The sequence below is a fragment of the Neomonachus schauinslandi genome, chromosome 1 (assembly GCF_002201575.2).
Source record: "Neomonachus schauinslandi chromosome 1, ASM220157v2, whole genome shotgun sequence".
Classification (NCBI taxonomy): Eukaryota; Metazoa; Chordata; class Mammalia; order Carnivora; family Phocidae; genus Neomonachus; species Neomonachus schauinslandi.
The window spans coordinates 43,974,861-43,987,250 of NC_058403.1; the positions used below are offsets into that span (position 1 = coordinate 43,974,861).

General features: G+C 34.3%; 1 protein-coding gene across 1 annotated transcript in view; it reads left to right on the top strand.

Annotated features, from left to right (window-relative positions):
* Positions 1 to 12,390, top strand: part of EPHA6 (EPH receptor A6) — an 827,849-nt gene that overhangs the window by 365,447 nt on the left and 450,012 nt on the right. The gene's annotated exons all lie outside the window — the stretch shown is intronic.

Here is a 12,390-nt window from a genome sequence, read left to right on the forward strand (position 1 = left end):
TTTCATTACTGGCCGCCACCAGCCCCACCATTACCACATGATTGCTTAAGGGACAGGCAAGAGAGAAGGGAGAAAAGAAAGAGAAGCAAAGGAGGAAGGGATTTTCACATTCTCTTCTGAGCATTATGAGTTCTGTTTCTCACTCCCAGAATGAAGATGAGCTGGCTTGTCCTAGAGCTCTGTCTGTAACCTGGTGTCCACTTCTAGGTGTTTGTCCATTCAGTCCAGGCTCCAAGTGTTGGGGGAGGCAAGAGGGAGGGAAGGGAGAGAAGGATGGTCAACTCATCACCAAATCAGTAGTACCACATATTTTGATCTTCTCCAGTATACCTGCTTCTGCTTACTTTTCAGAGTCCTTAAATATCTGCTGGGTGTGGTGTGTTCAGATGGTTTTTCTATTTGTTTATTCAAAAGAAAGCCCACTTTAAACATTTCTTTGATTGAAGAAATCAGAATTAGTAACAGGACAATTTTACATACATTATCTTATCAGGACTTTATAGTAGTCTCCTGCAAGGAAAGTTAGGTTGAATATTTTGAAGCACAGTATACAAGATTAATAGATTTACATTTGAATGTGAGATTTTCCTTGGGTTGTTAGTAATAGATTATTCTGAAGAAACAAAATATTCATGGTTATTTACCCTTACATTTAGGTTTTCCTTTTCTTTTCTTTTTATGTTTTAATTCCCTGATATTCCCTGCCTTCTCTGTATACATGGCAGCAAAACTTAATTTTCGTAATTGCAGAACAGCATCTAAGAAAGCAGTGATGATATTACCTATCCCAATTTCTTAAATTCATGAATTTTAATGTTTTGAGAAATGATGCAGATCTCATATTTTACTGATAAGTCATTCAGGTTTATCTAAACTTACAGACTATTGAAAACCGATGAGGGAAAGGCAGTCAATTTTATTAATATCAGTTTCTGTCACATAAGATGCAATTCAGTATTTCATCAAATGGTAAGAACTGCATGATATGCCAATTAGGATTTCTTGTGGTCCTTTGTCTTAGAGTTCTCTGATAATACAGATAAACCCCCAAAACATTGCTGGCAATGTATGCCTAACCATTCCATTTTTAAAATAAAGTATGTATATAACAGGTCCTACATTTCTTGATTTTGTTTTAGCAGAGACATTGTGTGTATGTGTGTGTGTGTGTTTATGTATGTGTGTGTGAGTCAGAGTACTTTCAAACCATATTTCAGTAATACCCAGAGACTTCAATTTTCTAAAGACAATGAATTTTCAAACATTTACAAGGGAAATTGCATTGCAAGGTATGTACTTCATTAACATTAGTGGTAATTCAGTAACTATACTGATACTAAATACATGCTTTTTGTAAAAATTATTTTGACCTTATGATATGTATCACAATTCTTAATACTGTTATTTTATTTTTTTAAGATTTTATTTTTATTTGGGGGGGAGAGAGAGAGAGCAAGCAAGAGCACAAGAGCAGGGGGAGGGAGAAGCAGACTCCCTGTTGACCAGGGAGCCCGATGCAATGCGGGGCTGGATATGGGGCTGAATGTGGGCTCAATGCGGGGCTCAATGCAGGTTTCAATGCGGGCTTGATCCCAGGACACTAGGATCATGACCTGAGCCGAAAGCAGCTGCTTAACCAACTGAGCCACACAGGTGCCCCTCTTCTTGTTATTTTAAGCAAACATTTAAAGTTTCTCAAATTAGGAGCAGCAGAGCATCCAACTCTTGATCTCAGGGTCATGAGTTCAAGCCCCATATTGGGCATGGAGTCTACTTAAAAAAATAGAGTAAAAATAAATAATAAAGTTGCTCAAATTATAAACATATTTTTGAAGTAGAAAACTATGTTTTAACTTGGATTATTATATAATTTTATGAGAATACTTACATATTTTACATTTTATAGATTACAATCATCAAATTACACTGTATTTGTAGTAGCACTCTTACTACTTTTATCAGTAGGTACATGGAAACATGAAAACAAATATTTAATAAATAATGGCTTAATTGTAATTTGATTATTTTCAACAAAATGTATTCCAATTATATAATTAGAAATTTAATAAAGTGTAAACTTTTTTGTTAAGCATAGTTTCTTGAACATATCGGTTTACTTCCATTCCCTCAGGATACTTCACCAAAATAAGTAAGGGAATATAGAAAGTCTACACTAACAAGGACAAAGTAGGGGGTGAAAGGAGTAGAAAATACTTCAGGTGAGAAAGAGCAACATGTCAACAAAATTACAAAAATTAAAATCGAATGGAAAAGTGATAACTCACTTAGCAATGGAATTTGGTATGAGTGTCTGCAGGGATAGAAGCTACTTTCACTTTGTGCTGTTTGGTTGGGTATATACTTAGGAGCAGAATTGTTATGTCAGAAGATATATCTGTGTTTATCTATAGTAAATACTGCCAAACAGTTCCACAAAGTGGTAGGACCAGTTAAAACTTCTCCAGCAATGTATGAGAGCTCATATTGCTGTATATCCTCACCAACACTCCGTATTGTGTGTCTTTTTCACTTTAGGCATTCTGGGAGGAGGCAGTTGTATTGCCCTGTACTTTGAAGTAAGTTTTTAAAGTATGTCTTTGAGAAACTAAACAGGTGAACCTAGATAGGAGAAGGCTGTTATAAAACAGTGAATTAGGGGCGCCTGGGTGGCTCAGTCAGTTAAGCGTCTGCCTTCGGCTCAGGTCATGATCCCAGAGTCCTGGGATCGAGCCCCACATCGGCTCCTTGCTCATCGGGAAGCCTGCTTCTCCCTCTCCCTCTGCCACTCCCCCCCCCCTTATGCTCTCTCTCTCTCAAATAAATAAAATTAAAAAAATAACAGTGAAATATGAAGACAGAAAAATAAGACTTTAAGATGACTAAAACAGTCTGATTTTTACTCACAGTCAAGATATAGTAACATCTGTTGCCTGAAAAAAACCTAGAAAACACATGCAAAATATATGAAAAAAAATCATTTTAAGACAAAACATCAGATAATGAAAGACAGTGATCCCTGCTAGATGGTAAATAAAGGAGGAGAGCCCTACAACTGTTCCCACTTAGTGTCTTGAGAGAGTTTCCAGGCCATGGTGCAGGGAGGAGGAACCCTGAGAGAAGCCAGCAGACTCCTTCTGTGGGTTGAGAAGATAGATCTGAGAGTCCATGTAGACCCAGACAGCCAGGTATCACAAAACAGTATGAAAGAGGAGAGGGCTTCTCTGACGGAGAACTCCAGAGACCTGTAGAAGTTCTCCAGGAGTATTCACCTGAGATTGCTCATGAGCAAATAAATCAACAAAGGAGATTTAAATGAGATCATAGAAAGGATGCAATTATTTAAAAAAAAAAAGGCAGGAAACGGAAGAAAATGGAGCAAAGAACAGATGGGACAAATGGGAACAAAACAGCAAGATAGACTTAAAACTAACCATTTCAGTAACCACATTAAATGTAAATAGACTAAACATCCCAATTAAAAGAAAGAAGTTGTCAGATTGGATTTTTTAAAAAAGTGCAATACCCAGGTATGTTCTACCTGCAGGAAATGTGCTTTATTCTTAATTTAATTTTTTTAGAGAGGGAGGAAGGGAAGGGCAGAGAGACTCTTATCAGGCTCCATGCTGAGCAAGAAGCCAGACATGGGGCTCAGTCTCATTACCCTGATGAGATCATGACCCGAGCTGAAATCAAGAGTCAGATGCTTAACCGACTGAGCCACCCAGGCACCCTGGAAATGTACTTTAAATATAAAAATTCAGGGACACCTGGCTGACTCAGTCAGTAGAGCATCTGACTCTTGATCTCAAGGTTGTAAGTTTGAGTCCCATGTTGGGTATAGAGATTTCTTTTCTCTCTCTTTTTTTTTTTAAAGATTTTATTTATTTTTTTGAGAGAGAATGAGAGAGAACACATGAGAGAGGATAGGGTCAGAGGGCAAAGCAGACTCCCTGCTCGGCGGGGAGCCTGCTTCTCCCTCTCCCACTCCCCCTGCTTGTGTTCCCTCTCTCGCTGTGTCTCTCTCTGTCAAATAAATAAATAAAATCTTTAAAAAATAAAATAAAATAAAATCTTTAAGAAAAATTAAAAATAAATATAAAAATCCAAATAGGTGAAAATAAAGGGACACAAGGAAACTTTTGGGGTTGATGGATACATTCACTATCTTGATTGTGGTTAAATATTCATAGCTGTACACATATGCCAAAACTTAACCAATTGTATACTTTACGTGCAGTTTTTTCATGCCAATTACACCTCATTAAAGCTGTTAAAAAATAGTATGGTATGTGTGGAGAATGGGAAGAAGTCTAAAATTTATGCTGCAGTGGGAGGTAAGTTTGCAAAAATAGGTGTGAGCTCAACTGTGAAGCAATTTAAATGCTAAACTGAGTTTGGACTTTGTGCTACAGACCGGGTGTTAGCAAACATTTTCTGTAAAGGGCCAGACAGTATACATTTTAGGCTTTGCAGGCCAAGAGTCAAAATCAATGTCACCATGTACCTGTGTAATCATTTAAAAATCCAAAGGCTATTCTTAGCTCACAAGCTGTACAAAAACCAGGCGGTGGGCCAGATTTGGCCAAAGTGCAATAGTTTGCCAACTCTTACACTAGACAATAGACAGTAGCACGATCATCTCTACCATTTAGAAATATAACTGGCAGTGGCTATGATGTAGATTTGAGCAGGAAGAAAGCAGAGGCAAGCAAATGAAATGAATGCAGTAAGTACAAGAAATGGTGGATTTACATAATAAGGTTATAGTATTATGGATGGAAACTAAAAAATAGAATCATTATAGATCTTCTTTATCCATTCATCTGTTGATAAGTACTTAGGATGTTTCTGTATTTTGGCTATTGTGAATAATGCTGCAATAAACACAAGACTGCAGATATCTTTTTGATATCCTGCCTTCATTTCCTTTGGATAAATACTCAGAAGTGGGATTGCTGGGTCATATGGTAGTTCTATTAATCTTTTGAGGAACTATACTATTTGCTGTAGTGGCTTAAACAAGTTATCTTCCTATGAACAATGCAGAACAGTTCCCTTTTGTCCACATCCTTGCCAACACTTATTTTCTGTCTCTTTGATAATAGCCATTTTAACAAATATGAGGTAATATTATGGTTTTGATGTGCATTTTTCTGAGGATTAGTGATGCTGAGCATCGTTTCATGTGTCTGTTGGCCATTTGGATGTCTTTTTTTGGAAAAATGTCTATTTAGTTCCTATGCCCATTTTTTATCCAATTACTTGTTTTGTTGTTGAGTTGGATTAATTTTTATAAATTTTGAATATTAATATCTTATCAGATAGATGGCTTACAAATATGTTCTCCCATTTTATGGTTTTCCTTTTCATTTTGTTGATTGTTTCTTTTGCTGTGTAGAATCATTTAAGTTTAATGTAGCCCTACTTGTTGATTTTGCCTTTGTGGCTTCTGCTTTTATTGTCGTATCGAAAAAAATCTTTGCGAAAACCAGTGTCAAGGAGCTTTTCCCTATGATTTCTTCTAGAAGTTTTATAGTTTCAGGTCTATGTTTAGGTCTTTAATCTATTTCAAGTAATTTTTCTGAGTGGTGCAAGATAGGGATCCAGTTTCATTCTTCTGCTTATGGCTCTCTGGTTTTCCCAGTAACATTTATGGAAAAGACTATCCTTTCCTTATTGTGCATTCTTGGCTCCCTTGTCAAATATTAGTTGACCATATATGAAAGAGTTTATTTCTGGTCTCTCTGATATGTTCCATTGGTCTGTGTGTCTGTCTATTCTTATGCCAGTACCCCACTGCTTTCATTACTATGGCTTTCAGTATAGTTTGAAATCAGGGAGTGTGATGCTTCCAGCTTTTTCTTTTTCAGAATTGCTTTGGCTATTCAGGTTTTTTTGTAGTTCCATACACATTTTAGAATTTTTTTTCCTACTTCTGTGAAAAATGTCATTGGAATTTTAATAGGGATTGCATTGAATCTATAGATGGATTTGAGTCGTATGGACATTTTAACAATTAATTCTTCTGATGCATGAGCATGAACATTGGATATTCATTTGTGTCTTCTTCAATTTCTTTCATCAAAGTTTATAATTTTCACTACACAGATCTTTCACTTCTTGGTTGAATTTATTCCTATGTATTTTATTATTCTCTATGCTATTATGAATGGGATTGTTGTCTTTATTTCTTTTTTATGCATAAAATCAATATAAAATTGATAGAAAAATATGTATAATAAAAGTGATAAATACAATTTTAATATTGCTAATAAACAGCTCTTAAAATTAATAGAAACAACAAACAAGGATATAAAAGAATGCATAAATGAGTATAACCAAATGACCAATAAAAATGTGCAATATTACTGGTAATCAGGAAACTTCAGTTAAAGTAACAATGATATTTAACTTCATATATTTTCAAGAAATAAAATATGATTTATATTTATTATAGGGATTAGTGGGTGCAAGTTTAGGATGCTCTTTTACATTGTTGTGAGTTTTTAAAAATGTTTAGGAATGAAACACAGAAATATGTGTTAAGAAAATAATAATAATAATCCAGAGTTCCCACTCTTGGGAACTGAAATATAAACATTATCACAAGGATGTTTACTGCAGCACAGTTTAGAAAGGGGTTCCCTCAACTGGAAAATTGTTGATAGAAATACTATAGGCACATTATAAAGAATTAACTCATAACCATTGACCTGGAGATATTTTCATAATATAGTAGTAATTGAGAGCAAAAATCTATATTATATAGATATTATCCCAATGTTGTAAAATTAACAATAATAAATTCTTGTGATCATATATATATTACACATATCTACCCATCAATGTGTTGGCATTTTAGGGAAGTTATTTTTGAAGAGGAAAAATGGAAGAAAAGTTAGATGTAATCCAAATTTCTAAATGATATTTTAAAATAAATGTCCATACAGAGTATACATGTTATGATCGATTTATGTATCATAAGTGTGGTTTTTTTAATTTTATTTATTTACTTGAGAGAGTGAGAGAGAGTACAAAGGGAGAGGGAAAAGCAGACTCCCCCCTGAGCAGGGAACCTGACGCAGGGCTTGATCCCAGGACCCTGAGATCATGACCTGGGCAGAATGCAGCCACTTAACCAACTGAACCACCAAGGCGCCCCTCATAAACGTCTTAATATAGAAATAAATAGGTACTTTAAAAAAAGAATCATTGTAGAAAATGAAAGTTTCAACTGAACATCTATGTTCAAATAGCTTTTTCTAAAAGAAATTAGAAATTACTGCATCAGATAATCTTTAAATTTCTAACAGTATTTTGTGTGGTATTGACATACATTGGAAAATATTCTTATCTTATGTGGGGTGGTTTGTTTTTGGAAATGAAGTTTACACTCCCTATAAATAGATAAAGAAGTAATAGAGAAGAAAAATAAAACAATTTAAAAGTTCTCAAGATGTAGGTACTGATATCCCAGTTGTAAGGGAAATACAAACAAAATCTAAAATCACTAACTGAATAGATATGTAGAATGATTATTACATTTGGAGTTCTAGTAATTTCATAGTAGACATTGGTGAATTATTTACTCGTTCACTCATTAATTTTTTTAAGCATATGTAAAAAATGAAATATATACTTGAAATACGTTAAGCATTATGGATATATGCCCATGTCTGTCTTGTGGCAGTTCCAAGAAATTGAGGTGATAAATGTGACAAGATAGTTTGAATCTCATAAGATTCAAACTAATAGAGAGGTATATGTTGTATACCATTAATGTGTGCTACATAAAGAGAATGTAACTACCTAGAACAGTGGCTTTCTAACATTTTTTTTCTAACATTTTTAACAGCATAATCCTATGTTTTGAAATGAAATATTATACTAAACCTTAATATTAAAATAGGGTAATATTTTAACAATCTAAATGTTTTATAAGTTTAACATTTTAAGATTTTTAAAGACAATTTTGATGTGTACACCGTCATTTCAAATCAGAGATAAGGTTGAGAGTTGCAGTACCAACATCCAGTTCATATTTATATTTTTTGTGGTAGGCAAAATATTCAAATTCAAAATCATATAGATAACTTCAACTGGAAAGGTTTTGTTTTTGTTTTTGTTTTTTCCTAGCAGCCAGTTCACCTTGAGATATTAGAATAATTAGTTTCGAGTTGCAATTGAATCACTTTCAAAATCTTTATTCACTGTTTCCATCCCTAACTTACAGTAATTTAGCAAGCCAAAGACAAAAACAAAACCTATAAATTTATAGTAAGATGAATTATGCTATGATCAGAATATACACTGAGTAGAAATGCATAACCTTCTGCAGGAACTTAATTAGCAGAGTACTAACACTCTGTCCAATTCAGTGAAAAAAAATATGTGTTGAACACCTACTTTATGATAATCACTGTTACCAGCCTGCCCTTGAGGAACTTACAGCCATTAAACAAGTAATCGCCAAAGTGTTGCTGAAAAAGTAACACAGAACATGTGACCACCGCTGGTTAACCCTTGAGCTGGACCCGGGCAGCTGGAGGCTCCTCAACCCCTTTCCTGTCCTTGGACTCTATGATCTGCCTACCATTCCCACAGTGGGAGCTGTTTTCAAGGACAGAGCCTTGGATAGAGTAAGGTGGTGTTGAGACCATCTGGGTAGTATACATGACTCAACCCATTTAAGGCCTTTATATAAACTTTTAAGAATCTGGAGGGCAGGTGCAGAGAACTGTTTGTCTTTCAGCTGCCCAGACCAAGCTTCATATGTCATTTCCCTTGTTTATGAAACCTGCCACCTACCAATCTGGAGCTGCCTGCCTCTTTTTCTGTCTCCCCCTGCCTTCCATGCACAGCGTTAGTTTGCAAACAAACAGGTATTATTGAGAAGTCACAGGTGCTTGGAGAAACTAAACTAGTCTAGAAAGTCAGGAAGAAGTGGGACCTGAAAGAGGACTAGGAGTTAGCAACATGATTGGGTCATGGGGTGGGATGGAGAAAAGAGATTTTCAACAGTAGAAAAGGTTTAAGCAGAAGAAAGATCATGGTAGATTCATAGAAATTAAAGGAGACCTTTAACAAGTCATTCATTCATTCACCGAACACTGAGGAAGGGCCAAATAATGCCTGGCGCTGGTCCAAGCCCTGGAGATACACCTCAGTAAACAAAAGAGACAAAAATCTATGCCCTAACAGAGCATACATTTTAGGAGGAAATAGCTTAAAAAATTAAACATATGTATCAGATGTTAAGTTCTTTGTAGATAGGAAAAAGTGTGGAGGGTAATATAAAATACTGTGGTAGGATGTAGCAGGAGGTGCACTTTTAAAAAGGGAATCAGGCTTCATTAATACAATAACATTGTTACAAAGACCTGATCTAAGGGAGGGAGCAAACCATACAGATAGGCGAGTAAGAGCAAGTGTTAAAGGCCCAGTAGCAGGAGCATGCTTTCATGCAAGATTCTGAGGGAGGCCAGTGTGGCTGGAGCAGAGTACCTGATGGAAAAAGAACTGATGAAAAGCAGAGTCACAGGGAATGGGTAGGGAGCAAAAGCGCGGGATGACTAGTAGACAGTTAATAGGGCAATGGCTTGACTAGGGGAAATGGAAAGCCACTGGACGCTCGGAGCCCAGTGATAATGTGATTTCATGCAAGTTCCGAGGAGATCACTGCCTGCTGGGTTGAGAATAGACTGTAGAAAGGCAAAGCCTTAATCAAGGGAGTGTGTGTGAGAGGGAAGTAGCTTCATGTGATGTGGTTGGAGCTGTAGGCAGGGTCAAACCACAGGGAAACTTAATAATCCAATCCGTTTTAAACTAACACAAAGATGGTGGGAAGTTTTTTCAACAGGGAGATATAATGAACAGATTTCTGTGTTCAAAACTGCACTATCCAATATGGTAGCTAATAGGCCTTGAGGTGAGTAGGCACTTGAAATGTGGCTAGTTCAAATTGAGATATGCAGTGAATGTAAAATACATATCAAATTGTACAAAATAGTACAAAAAAACCCAAATGTAAAATATTTTAAGAGCTAGATTATATGTTGAAATGATAATATTTTGGATATATTGTGTTAAATAAAATATATTATTAAAATTAATTTTGCCTCTTTTTAGTTTTTTAATGTGGCTCCTACAAAATTTAAAATGACATATATATATAATTATATATATTATATATATATTAATTTTTAGTACTATTGGACAGAGCAGATTTAGAAGATCCTTCTGTTTACAGAATAAAGTAGACAAGATTGGGTGCTGAGACCAGTTAGCAGCCTGGTCTCTAGAAAAGTTTGACTATCACTAAGCTATTCTAAGTATTTTAAGAGCTGCTTTAAGCACTCTAAAATTCTAAAAGAAGGTGACAATTTAGCTGAATACACTTCAGATAAGAAATTATTTAAATTTTTGTTTTTTAGTTACCAGAGAAAATAAAGGTAACAGTGTTTTGCTGCACAAAATGAAGTTATTGGCAGGCTATTTTATATTCTAAACAGTGTTTATGACTGAGATTTGAATGACTGATAACAGAAAGGAAACAAGGTTTACAGCTCTTGTTTATGTGTCTTATAGGTTTTGTATCTGCACGTATAATAAACTTTAGTATAGTCCTACAGTGTTCACATTCCTAATTAATTTATTTCAGAATGGTTTTATTTCAGAAGGCCCTTATGATAATATTTAAATTATATTTAAAATAATATTGGAATATTCAGAATGCAAGCTCCCCATTTAAATTTGCACATTCTCTATAAGCTGTGTGGTTTATTAGATTTATAAATATAGTAATAGATGTGATAAAGATATGATTAAATTTCTAGTTGTGTTCAACACTTAAAATTACTTGCCAAAGTATTACACATGAATTCTATGGAATATATTCAGTTATTTTAAACTTCATAATTAAGTAGGAAATTAATTACTGACAAAATATATATAAGCTAGATTTATTAAATATTTTATACATTGTCTTGTAACTACTATATCATAAGATTAAATTTAGCAATTACATATTTTTTAAAGAATATTTTATTTGTGAAAATGTTGGGGTTGAGTATATATTATCTACATACTCTGAATTTTGACAGGCTTAGAGAACTATTTTGATGATACAGTGTCTTTATTGATTAGTCATATAGTACTAATTTATCAGCAAGTTAAAGAGACTGTGATTGATATTTATGGATCACCACTAATAGCTTCATTGATAGTGAATAACCAGTTTTTAAAAGTAATTTTACTGTACAGAATTGATCATAACTTCTCTTGAATTACTAGGTCATTTATATAAAGCAAACATAAACTATCAAAAATAATCCAATAATTGTATATGTGCCTACGCGCACGTGTGTGTGTGTGCACGTGTGCGTGCATGCACGCCCCCTCTTACGGTTTACGCCTCCTAGAGGATGAGTCAGTGGTGCATAGTGTACTACTGGTATCAATAGAATTGCAGTCATTTAGATCTGTAGGAACATTCATTAAAATATGTACCTAGGGAAAGACAAATGGTTATTTTATTGGGACTCATTTAGGTAGGAGTTAAATTTACCTTTAAAAAAGGCATTTTTTTCTTTCTTTCCTGAATATATAAGCAGAAGCCTTATCAAGAGATTATTGTCCATTATTGTTAATTATTGTGTATTTTTAAATAGAGCATTTTGTGAAAATGTATTAGATTAAAAGAAGTAATTAAAACATTTTTTAACATAATATATGTTACTGGAAAATTATTTTTCCTTTTTTTGTATATCAGTGTTAATTTAGAAAGTGGTCAGCAGTGGTTTCTTTGAGACCAGAAACAGCTACCCCCTCAACATTCAGGACATTGGATGCATATGGATCCTACTTAGCATAGGATCCTTTTCTTATAGATCTTCCATTCCTGTGAAAACGTACCCTATAAATGACAACATGGTTAAGCAAAAAGAAAATGCAGCCTAATAAAACATTTCGTCACATAACTTTTATTATTTACATTTCATTTTCATGATTTTTTGGTGAAAATTTGGTTATTTGCTTACAGTTTTCATGGTTCTTGCCGTATGTGTATAGCATGTATATCTTATTTACTTAATATTTTGTCTACCCACTTTTGAAATTAATTCAAAAATTTTAAATGAATGTATTTAAATATAATAAACAGAAAAAAATTGCTTGCCATAAAAAATAAAAATAAAATGATAAAAGTAAAGCAGACTATAGGTAGATTCTTGCTAAAGTCTCTGAACCTAAAGCCAGCTTTTATTTTGTTTAAAAAAAAATTTTTTTTTTCACCAATAGGACAGGTGTTAAGATATACCAGCCCCACACTGGGACTTTCTCCTTTAGTACTCAGAAGGACTGAGGGAAAAATGGAATGCAAATACATTTTAC